General features: G+C 48.9%; 1 protein-coding gene across 1 annotated transcript in view; it reads right to left on the bottom strand.

Annotated features, from left to right (window-relative positions):
- Positions 1–556: 556 nt before the first annotated feature.
- LOC147102591 (baculoviral IAP repeat-containing protein 7-like) overlaps positions 557–12,118 on the bottom strand; it is a 43,683-nt gene continuing 32,121 nt past the window's right edge. Inside the window, exon 8 of the mRNA XM_085963237.1 lies at positions 557–1,794. The gene's annotated coding sequence lies outside the window, so the exon portion shown is untranslated. The remainder of the gene's footprint in view (positions 1,795–12,118) is intronic.

Here is a 12,118-nt window from a genome sequence, read left to right on the forward strand (position 1 = left end):
TTGATTCCATCCTCCTCTGTAGCCCATGGCCTCAGGCTCAACCAGGATTTGCCAGCTTGGCATCATGTTTGACCCGCAGCTTAGTTTGCGAACCCATATCCTTTCCTCACAAAGACCGCTCTGACTGCGCCCGCCTCCACGCCGACCTCAGCTCTTTCGCTGTTGGAAGCTTCTTACCTGAGGGGGCCACTAAAGCTTGTATTAAAAACAGAAAATGCTGGACATACTCAGCAGGTCAGGCAGCAGCTGTAGCGAGAGAAACAGGGTTAACGTTTCAGGTCGATGACCCTTCGTGACGACCTGAAACGTTAACCCTGTTTCTCTCGCTACAGATGCTGCCTGACCTGCTGAGTATGTCCAGCATTTTCTGCTTTTATTTCAGATTTCCAGCATCCACAGTATTTTGCTTTTGTATTAAGGCTCGTTGCAGCGTTCCGGCTGCTGCCAGGCTGAGGGCAGCTAACTCAGCACAGACGAGGGATCAAACCTGGGGCCTGCTGCTCCATAAGGGTTAGTGCTACAATCGACCATCTGAGCAACAGCCAACATTTCACTCCAATCACTAGTAGAAGTACTAGTTCCCCGTCAGGAAGTGGTTACCAGAGAAGAGCAGTGGTGGGCGCAGTTTTGGTCAGTTGTGTGCAATTTTGGTCGCCTTATCTGAGGAAGGATGTTCTTGCCATGGAGGGAGTGCAGCGAAGATTCACCAGGCTGATACCTGGGATGGCAGGAATGACGTATGAGGAGAGATTGGGTCAATTGGGCTTATACTTGCTAGAGTTTAGAAGAATGAGAGGGGATCTCATTGAAACTTATAAAATTCTAACCGGACTAGACAGACTAGATGCAGGAAGGATGTTCCCGATGGCGGGGGAGTCCAGAACCAGGGGTCACAGTCTAAGGATAAGGGGTAGGCCATTTAGGACAGAGATGAGGAGGAATTTCTTCACCCAGAGAGTGGTGAACCTGTGGAATTCTCTACCACAGAAGACAGTTGAGGCCAATTCATTAAATATATTCAAGAAGGAGTTAGATATATTTCTTAAGGCTAAAGGGATCAAGGGATATGGGGAGAAAGCAGGGACAGGGCACTGAATTTGGATGATCAGCCATGATCACATTAAATGGCGGAACAGGCTCGAGGGGCCGAATGGCCTACTCCTGCTCCTATCTTCTATGTTTCTATGTTTCAAGTTAGTAAAGACAGTGACTGGGTTTCTAGCCACTGGTCTAACATCTCCCCACAGGAAGGAGCACGGTGAGAGAGCAACGTCCAGGCATATCTGCCAATTTTCCAACACAAATACGTTCACCTGCATCCAACGAGACAATGGTGAGGGAGGAGGGAGTGTGTGGACCACAGAGGCTTTTACCCGCCATATTACGCTTGCAATACAAGAGAATGCAAACTGCTCGGAGTAAAATATAAATGCACGGGAATCTCAGTCACTATTACCATTTAATTATCAATGCACATTATTTTGTTACAATCCATAATCTTCTTGCCATCTGCAGTTCACAGCAACAGCATCAACACAGGCGAGTGAGGGGTTCGGGGGCTGAAGCGGGGGCAGGGGAAGGGGGGGAACTTTCGGCAGATCAGAGCCTTCATTCGGCAAACTCAAAAGCCTACTGGATGCAGTAATTGATGAATGTTAGTCTCCAATGTCACAGTTTATACTAATGATGACCACAGGGCTGGGTCCCCTTTGCTCTCGAAGTTAAAATCTGCGCCTGTCCATCGAGATTATCTTCGGATCCTCAGGGCGAGATCCAGATCGTCTTTGGAGAAAGCTGCAAATTGTCAACAAAAAAAACACACAATGACGAAGCTGCTCAGTTTGATTTGTAAGGAAGAGATTTCATTTTAAGTTTCTTCCCCCATCTTTGAGGCACGTCGTGCCAATCCCATGCAGGGGCAGGTCATGTGGGGCGCAAGGCCTTTGCCAGTGGGACTCCAGAAGAAGCTGTACAGGAGTGGCCGGGGGGGACTAAGCTAGACACAGATCCCGTGTCTTCAGTGCTGGTACCTGTGGGGGACCCAGAGGATCCATGTTGTTTCAGGCCGTCAGAATCTCTGTTAGAATTTTAATAGAAATTTGTAGCTGCTCCAGTATTGCGACGATTCTGAAATGCAACTGCGATTGTTTTTTGGGAGAGACTTCTGCTATCTTTGCGAAGGTAAGATTCAACCGGATTTAACACTGAAGTGAGGGAGTCTTTGCTTTACAGCTTGTTTGGCCAAACATCGCAGGCTTGTGATATGTCAATCGGACACATCTAGTGACAACGCCTTGTCAATTGCGGATTCTAATCCTAAACCAACTACTAACCGAACCCCTAACCGTCTAACCCTAACCCTTGTTCTAACCCTAAACCCGAGTCCTAAATTGCGGTGCCTATAGTTATTGTGCCGTGATCGATGATGTAAATCGCCCTCTTTGTTACTCGTCACTCCAATGTTAATATGTGCACGGTTGCTACTCTTGAGAGGAGACGCCCTCATTGTGCCTAATGGCTGAACCATCCAAAATAAACCTGCGGTGTTAGAGCCAGCATCTCCTGGTGAAAGCAGCTGTTACCTGCAGTCAACACGATGTGAAAGGCAGGGTGTGTGAGGCACGGTGAGTGTGCGAGGAGAACAACCCCAGCTTCTCCAGTCTCATAACTGAAGACCCTCAACCCCGGTACCGTTCTAGTACAGGAAACTCTCGATTTACCGGCACCCAAACAACCGGAAATCTCGGTTAACCGGCAAAATTCAGGAGTAGGTTCAGTTAAGTTTTTCTTCATATTAGTGGCCGTTTCTTGATTCTTGGCTGTGTAATCGGGGGTTTCTGCACTTGTTGCTAAGCAACAGGGACCTTGGTCTGTGGCCGGGCTTCTTGCACCTGTTGCTAAGCAGCAGGGAAGCCTGGATTTGTTGCCGTGTACGAGCTCTCGTACCTTTTAACTATAACTCTCTGTAATCCAGAATTTTTGATAAACCGGCACCACGCCGGTCCCATCGGTGCCGGATAAAAAAGAGTTTCCTGTAAATCTCCTCTGCACCCTCTCCAAGTCCTTGACATCCTTCCTAAAGTATGGTGCCCCAGAATTGTACACAATTCTCCAGCTGAGGCCTAACCAGTGTTTTATAAAGGTTTCGCATAACTTCCTTGCTTTTGTACTCTATGCCTCTATTAATAAAGCCAAGATCCCATATGCTTTTTGTTCTCAGCTTGTCCTGTCACCTTCAAAGATTATGAACATACACCCCCCCAGGTCTCTATGTTCCTGCACCCCTTTTAAAATTGTATCATTTAGTATTCCTACCAGAATGTATCACTTCACATTTCTCTGCATTAAAATTAATCTGCCATGTGTCTGCCTATTTCACCAGTCTGTCTATGTCTTCCTAACGTCTGTTACTATTCTTTTCATTGATTACTACATTTCCAAGCTTTGTGTCATCTGCAAACATTGAAATTATGACCTGTATCATCCAAGTCCAGGTCAGTAATATATATCAAAAAGAGCAGTGGTCCTAATACCGACCCCTGGGGAACATCACTGTATACTTCCCTCTAGTCTGAAAAACAACCGTTCACCACTGCTCTCTGCTTTCTGTCCTTTAGCCAATTTTGTATCCAAGCTGCCACTGTCCCTTTAATCCCATGGGCTTTCATTTTGCTCACAAGTCTATTATGTGGTACTTTGTCAAACGCCTTTTGAAACTCCATATACACATCAATCACACTACCCTCATCAACCCTCTCCATTACTTATCAAAGAATTCAATCAAGTTAGTCAAACACGATTTGCCTTTAACAAATCCATGCTGCCTGTCATTTATTGGGGCAGAAATTCGGGTCTCCACGGGTGAGTACGCATGGGGTACTCACCTGTAAGCCCAAAGGAAGTGCCGGTTTCGTGCATGCACTGCGCATGTGCGGGAAACTGACACTTCCGTTCCAATGAAAGCAGGGGTTCAGAGTCCCAACGCGTGCGCGGGAGAGGCTGCGCGTGCGCATCGAACTTGCGTTCTTTTTACAGGTTTTCCCGGGAGGGTAAGTCTCCAGAAGTTACACATTTAAAAAGTAGGCGCAAGGCCTGCTTTTAACAAGGTAAGTGGTGAATTAATTAAAATTAAAACATTTTTTCCACAGGTTTATTATTTTTAAATACTTTAAAGAAAGGTAAGTTTATTTTTAGCCCCGTTAGAAAATAAAATTATTTTTTTCAAAAATTTAAATTATTGTTTAAAATAGTTATTTCATGTAATTTAGAGTTTATTTAAAAAATGTGATTTAAAAAAAAATTTATTTGAAGATTTAGTGATGTTTTGGGGCCCGTAGTATTTATAAGCTTGACAGCACTTCCTGTCAAACTTATGAATGGAGCATTCCCTGCTCCGATTGGCTCCCCATGGCCCACGTGATCCCAGGGGACGCTTCGAACTAACTGCGCCCCTGGGATACGCAAGCACTGCGCGCCGGCAGTTGGAGCAGGCCCAGGATCGGAATTCCACGCGGGCCCACAGCTCAACGGCCGGCGCGCAAGGTAAGTGCAGGTCGGGGGCTTGCACCCGCGGGAAGCCCCGACCCGAATTTCTGGGCCATTAACTCATATTTTTCCAAATGACAGTTAATTTTGTCGGATTATTGTCTCTAGAAATTTCCCCACCACCAACATTAGACTAATTGGTCTGTAGTTGCCGAGTTTATCCCACTCTCCTTTTCTGGACAGGGGTGTAACATTTGCAATCCTCCAGTCCTCCAGCACCACCCCCATATCTAAGGAGGTTTGAAAGATTATGGCCAGAGCCTCTACAATTTCCACCTTTACTTCCCGCAGCAACCCAGGATGCATCCCATCCGGACCGGGTGACTTTTCTACTTTGAATGTTGCCAACCTTTTAAGTACCTCCTCCTTACCTATTTTTATCATATCCAATATCACTACCACTTCTTCCTTTACTGCTACGTTGGCAGCATCCTTATCTCTCGTGAAGACAAATGCAAAGTACTCATTTAGTCAGCCAAGCCCTCTGCCTCCACAAGATCTCCTTTTTGGTCCCTAATTGGCCCCACCCTTCCTTTGACTACCATTTTACTATTTCTAAGTTTATAAAAGACTTTTGGGTTCCCTTTGATGTTGCCTGCTAATCTATTCTCATACTCTCTCTTTGCCCTTCTCATTTCCTTTTTCAGTTCTCCTCTGTACTTCCTATATTCAGCTTGGTTCTCTACTGAATATGTCTAGTCTGTATCCAAAGTATCTCCTCTCTGAAGGCCTCCCATTGCTCATTTACTGTTTTACCTGCCAATCTTTGATTCCAATCCACCTGGGCCAGATCCCTTTCCAACTCACTGAAATTAGTCCTTCTCCAGTTGAGTATTTTCACGTTTGATTGTTCCGTGTCCTTTCCCATAACTACTCTAAACCAAATGATATTGTGATCACTGTTCCCCAAATGCTCCCCAACTGAAACGTGCTCCACTTGCCCCACTTCATTCCCCAGAAATAGATCCAGCACTGCTTCCTTCCTCGTTGGGCTGGGAACATACTGATCACAAAAGTTCTCTTGTACACATTTCAGGAATTCCTGCCCCTCTTTTTGCCCTTTACACTGGAACTATCCCAGTCTTTTGTTCTGAGTTTTGTTAATCATTTCAATCTCGGGGGACACAATAAACGGTAAAACTCCTGGCAACTGCTTTGTTGCTTCATTTGGAGACCATGGGAGGTAATTATCACCTTCACCACCTGGGCAGTAATCTGACGGAGCCCATGTCCCACCCACTGTAGAACCCACCTGATATTCATCCCATTGAAATCAATCGGGCGGGTTCTATAACAGTTGAGTGATCGGCTCTGCCAGATTACTGCCCAGGTGGTGGAGGTGAAAATTACATCCTGTGAGTGTGAGTCACTGGGGCAAGTAAGGTTCAAATGATTCAAAGTCACTGAAGAGAACTGCCAAGGGTGGAGTTTTATTGAGTTAACACTGTAACTCATCTGATCTACCAGCTTACTCCTGCTTCTGGCCAGCTTAACCACTTAATAAACACAAATGTGCAGTTTGTGGCCTGAGCCAACAATGCCAGTGCAGTGTTTTGCATTAGTTGAGGAGATCAGGCTTGTACAGTGGCGTTGGGTTTCAGTGCCTGCCCCGATGGTAAAAGGATTCATTGCTCTCCCAAAGGCAGCTATCTTACACACATTCCATGCAATAGCGTGTGCTTGCCTATGGGATCAAGAAGATAACTGTCGGAGAGAGCCTGGATCATACAGAAAGACCATTCCTTCTGGTTGGGGAGTTGGTGATGAGCGGTTACCAATATAAAATCATCACTAAGAGAGTGAGGAGGGAGGTTAAGATACATTTCTTACTCAGAGAGGTGTTGGAGCAGGGAATGCTTTGCCACAGAGAGTGGTTGAGGCAGAGACCATCGCATCTTGTACAGGAAAATGGGAAAAATATATTGAAGTTGAGGAAGATACAGGACTATGGGGAGAGAACGGGACAGTCGGAATAGTTTTGGATTGATACAGGGGCTATGGGGAGAGAGCGGGGCAGTGGGATTAGTTTGGGGATTGATACAGGGTTATGGGGAGAAAGCAGAGCAGTGGGATTAGTTTGGGGATTGATACAGGGCTATGGGGAGAGAGCGGGGCAGTGGGATTAGTTTGGGGATTGATACAGGGCTATGGAGAGAGAGCGGGGCAGTGGGACTAGTTTGGGATTGATACAGGGCTATGGGGAGTGAGCGGAGCAGTTGGATTAGTTTGCGGATTGATACAGAGCTATGGGGAGAGAGCGGGGCAGTGGGATTAGTTTGCGATTGATACAGGGCTGTGTGGAGAGAGCGGGGCAGTGGGATTAGTTTGGGATTGATACAGGGCTATGGGGAGAGAGCGGGGCAGTGGGATTAGTTTGGGATTAATACAGGGCTATGGGGAGAGAGCGGGGCAGTGGGATTAGTTTGGGATTCATACAGGGCTGTGTGGAGAGAGCGGGGCAGTGGGATGAGTTTGGGATTGATAACGGCTATGGGGAGAGAGCGGGGCAGTGGGATTAGTTTGGGATTGATACAGGGCTATGAGGAGAGAGCGGGTCAGTGGGATTACTTTGGGATTGATACAGGGCTATGGGGAGAGAGCGGAGCAGTGGGATTAGTTTGGGATTGATACAGGGCGATGGGGAGAGAGTGGGGCAGTGGGATTAGTTTGGGGTTTGATACAGGGCTATGGGGAGAGAGCGGGGTAGTGGGATTAGTTTGGATTGATAAAGGGCTATGGGGAGAGAGAGCGGGGCAGTGGAATTAATTTGAATTGATACAGGGCTATGTGGAGAGAGCGGGTCAGTGGGATTAGTTTTGGATTGATACAGGGCTATGGGGAGAGAGCGGAGCAGTGGGATTAGTTTGGTGATTGATACAGGGCTATGGGGAGAGCGAGGCAGTGGGATTAGTTTTGGATTGATACAGGGCTATGTGGAGAGAGCGGGGTAGTGGGATCAGTTTGGGGATTGCTACAGGGCTATGGGGAGAGAGCGGGGCAGTGGGATTAGTTTGGGATAGATACAGGGCTATGGGGAGAGAGTGGCAGTGGGATTAGTTTGGGATTGATACAGGGCTATGGTGAGAGAGCGGGGCAGTGGGATCAGTTTGGGATTGATACAGGGCTTTGGGGAGAGCGGAGCACTGGGATTAGTTTGGGATTGATACAGGGCTATGGGGAGAGAGTGTGGCAGTGGGATTAGTTTGGGATTGATAATGGGCTATGGAGAGAGAGCGGGGCAGTGGGATCAGTTTGGAGATTGTTACAGGGCTTTGGGGAGAGCGGAGCAGTGGGATTAGTTTGGGATTGATACAGGGCTATGGGGAGAGAGCGGAGCAGTGGGATTAGATTGCGGATTGATACAGGGCTATGGGGAGAGAGCAGGGCAGTGGGATTAGTTTGGGATTGATACAGGGCTATGGGGAGAGAGCGAGGCAGTGAGATTAGTTTGGGATTGATACAGGGCTATGGGGAGAGTGCGGGGCAGTGTGATCAGTTTGCGGATTGCTACAGGGCTTTGGGGAGAGCGGAGCAGTGGGATTAGTTTGGGATTGATACAGGGCTATGGGGAGAGAGCGGGGCAGTGGGATTAGTTTTGGATTGATACAGGGCTTTGGGGAGAGAGCGGGGTAGTGGGATTAGTTTGGATTGATACAGGGCTATGGGGAGAGAGCGGGGCAGTGGAATTAATTTGGATTGATACAGGGCTATGTGGAGAGAACGGGTCAGTGGGATTAGTTTTGGATTGATACAGGGCTATGGGGAGAGCGGAGCAGTGGGATTAGTTTGGTGATTGATACAGGGCTATGGGGAGAGAGCGGAGCAGTGGGATTAGTTTGGTGATTGATACAGGGCTATGGGGGGAGAGCGGAGCAGTGGGATTAGTTTGGGGATTGATACAGGGCTATGGGGAGAGAGCGGGGCAGTGGGATTAGTTTGGGGATTGATACAGGGCTATGGAGAGAGCAGGGCAGTGGGATTAGTTTGGGATTGATACAGGGCTATGGGGAGTGAGCGGAGCAGTTGGATTAGTTTGCGAATTGATACAGAGCTATGGGGAGAGAGCGGGGCAGTGGGATTAGTTTGGGATTGATACAGGGCTGTGTGGAGAGAGCGGGGCAGTGGGATTAGTTTGGGATTGATACAGGGCTATGGGGAGAGAGCGGGGCAGTGGGATAAGTTTGGGATTGATACAGGGCTATGGGGAGAGAGCGGGGCAGTGGGATTAGTTTGGGATTGATGCAGGGCTATGGGGGGAGAGCGGGGCAGTGGAATTAATTTGGATTGATACAGGGCTATGTGGAGAGAGCGGGTCAGTGGGATTTGTTTTGGATTGATACAGGGCTATGTGGAGAGAACGGGTCAGTGGGATTAGTTTTGGATTGATACAGGGCTATGGGGAGAGAGCGGAGCAGTGGGATTAGTTTGGTGATTGATACAGGGCTATGAGGAGAGAGCGGAGCAGTGGGATTACTTTGGGATTGATACGGGGCTATGGAGAGAGAGCGGGGCAGTGGGATTAGTTTGGGATTGATACAGGGCTATGGGGAGAGAGCGGAGCAGTTGGATTAGTTTGCAGATTGATACAGAGCTATGGGGAGAGAGCGGGGTAGTGGGATTAGTTTGGATTGATAAAGGGCTATGGGGAGAGAGAGCGGGGCAGTGGAATTAATTTGAATTGATACAGGGCTATGTGGAGAGAGCGGGTCAGTGGGATTAGTTTTGGATTGATACAGGGCTATGGGGAGAGAGCGGAGCAGTGGGATTAGTTTGGTGATTGATACAGGGCTATGGGGAGAGCGAGGCAGTGGGATTAGTTTTGGATTGATACAGGGCTATGTGGAGAGAGCGGGGTAGTGGGATCAGTTTGGGGATTGCTACAGGGCTATGGGGAGAGAGCGGGGCAGTGGGATTAGTTTGGGATTGATACAGGGCTATGGGGAGAGAGTGTGGCAGTGGGATTAGTTTGGGATTGATACAGGGCTATGGTGAGAGAGCGGGGCAGTGGGATCAGTTTGGGATTGATACAGGGCTTTGGGGAGAGCGGAGCACTGGGATTAGTTTGGGATTGATACAGGGCTATGGGGAGAGAGTGTGGCAGTGGGATTAGTTTGGGATTGATAATGGGCTATGGAGAGAGAGCGGGGCAGTGGGATCAGTTTGGAGATTGTTACAGGGCTTTGGGGAGAGCGGAGCAGTGGGATTAGTTTGGGATTGATACAGGGCTATGGGGAGAGAGCGGAGCAGTGGGATTAGATTGCGGATTGATACAGGGCTATGGGGAGAGAGCAGGGCAGTGGGATTAGATTGCGGATTGATACAGGGCTATGGGGAGAGAGCAGGGCAGTGGGATTAGTTTGGGATTGATACAGGGCTATGGGGAGAGAGCGAGGCAGTGAGATTAGTTTGGGATTGATACAGGGCTATGGGGAGAGAGCGGGGCAGTGGGATCAGTTTGGGGATTGCTACAGGGCTTTGGGGAGAGCGGAGCAGTGGGATTAGTTTGGGATTGATACAGGGCTATGGGGAGAGAGCGGGGCAGTGGGATTAGTTTTGGATTGATACAGGGCTTTGGGGAGAGAGCGGGGTAGTGGGATTAGTTTGGATTGATACAGGGCTATGGGGAGAGAGCGGGGCAGTGGAATTAATTTGGATTGATACAGGGCTATGTGGAGAGAACGGGTCAGTGGGATTAGTTTTGGATTGATACAGGGCTATGGGGAGAGAGCGGAGCAGTGGGATTAGTTTGGTGATTGATACAGGGCTATGGGGAGAGAGCGGAGCAGTGGGATTAGTTTGGTGATTGATACAGGGCTATGGGGAGAGAGCGGAGCAGTGGGATTAGTTTGGGGATTGATACAGGGCTATGGGGAGAGAGCGGGGCAGTGGGATTAGTTTGGGATTGATACAGGGCTATGGGGAGAGAGTGTGGCAGTGGGATTAGTTTGGGATTGATACAGGGCTATGGTGAGAGAGCGGGGCAGTGGGATCAGTTTGGAATTGATACAGGGCTTTGGGGAGAGCGGAGCAGTGGGATTAGTTTGGGATTGATACAGGACTATGGGGAGAGAGTGTGGCAGTGGGATTAGTTTTGGGATTGATACAGGGCTATGGAGAGAGAGAGCAGGGCAGTGGGATTAGTTTGGGATTGATACAGGGCTATGGGGAGAGAGCGAGGCAGTGAGATTAGTTTGGGATTGATACAGGGCTATGGGGAGAGAGCGGAGTAGTGGGATTAGATTGCGGATTGATACAGGGCTATGGGGAGAGAGCAGGGCAGTGGGATTAGTTTGGGATTGATACAGGGCTATGGGGAGAGAGCGAGGCAGTGAGATTAGTTTGGGATTGATACAGTGCTATGGGGAGAGAGCGAGGCAGTGGGATTAGTTTGGGATTGATACAGGGCTATGGGGAGAGAGCGGAGCAGTGGAATTAGTTTTGGATTGATACAGGGCTATGGGGCGAGAGCGGGGCAGTGGGATTAGTTTGGATTGATACAGGGCTATGGGGAGAGAGAGCAGGGCAGTGGAATTAAATTGGATTGATACAGGGCTATGTGGAGAGAACGGGTCAGTGGGATTAGTTTTGGATTGATACAGGGCTATGGGGAGAGAGCGGAGCAGTGGGATTAGTTTGGTGATTGATACAGGGCTATGGGGAGAGAGCGGAGCAGTGGGATTAGTTTGGGATTGATACAGGGCTATGGGGAGAGAGCGGGGCAGTGGGATTAGTTTGGGGATTGATGCAGGGCTATGGGGAGAGAGCGGAGCAGTGGGATTAGTTTGGTGATTGATACAGGGCTATGGGGAGAGAGCGGGGCAGTGGGATTAGTTTGGGATTGATACAGGGCTATGGGGAGAGAGCGGGGCAGTGGGATTAGTTTGGGGATTGATACAGGGCTTTGGGGAGAGAGTGGGGTAGTGGGATTAGTTTGGGATTGATGCAGGGCTATGGGGGGAGAGCGGGGCAGTGGAATTAATTTGGATTGATACAGGGCTATGTGGAGAGAGCGGATCAGTGGGAATTGTTTTGGATTGATACAGGGCTATGGGGAGAGAGCGGAGCAGTGGGATTAGTTTGGTGATTGATACAGGGCTATGAGGGGAGAGTGGAGCAGTGGGATTACTTTGGGATTGATACAGGGCTATGGAGAGAGAGCGGGGCAGTGGGATTAGTTTGGGATTGATACAGGGCTATGGGGAGAGAGCGGGGCAGTGGGATTAGTTTGGGATTGATACAGGGCTGTGTGGAGAGAGCGGGGCAGTGGGATTCGTTTGGCATTGATAACAGGGCTATGGTGAGAGAGCGGGGCAGTGGGATTAGTTTGGGATTGATACAGGGCTATGGGGAGAGAGCGGGGCAGTGGGATTAGTTTGGGGATTGATACAGGGCTTTGGGAAGAGAGCGGGGCAGTGGAATTAATTTGGATTGATACAGGGCTATGTGGAGAGAGCGGGTCAGTGGGGTTAGTTTTGGATTGATACAGGGCTATGAGGAGAGAGTGGAGCAGTGGGATTACTTTGGGATTGATACAGGGCTATGGGGAGAGAGCGGGGCAGTGGGATCAGTTTGG

This window comes from Somniosus microcephalus, chromosome 21 (assembly GCF_052327205.1).
Source record: "Somniosus microcephalus isolate GS21.2 chromosome 21, FLI_Smic_1.0, whole genome shotgun sequence".
NCBI lineage: Eukaryota > Metazoa > Chordata > Chondrichthyes > Squaliformes > Somniosidae > Somniosus > Somniosus microcephalus.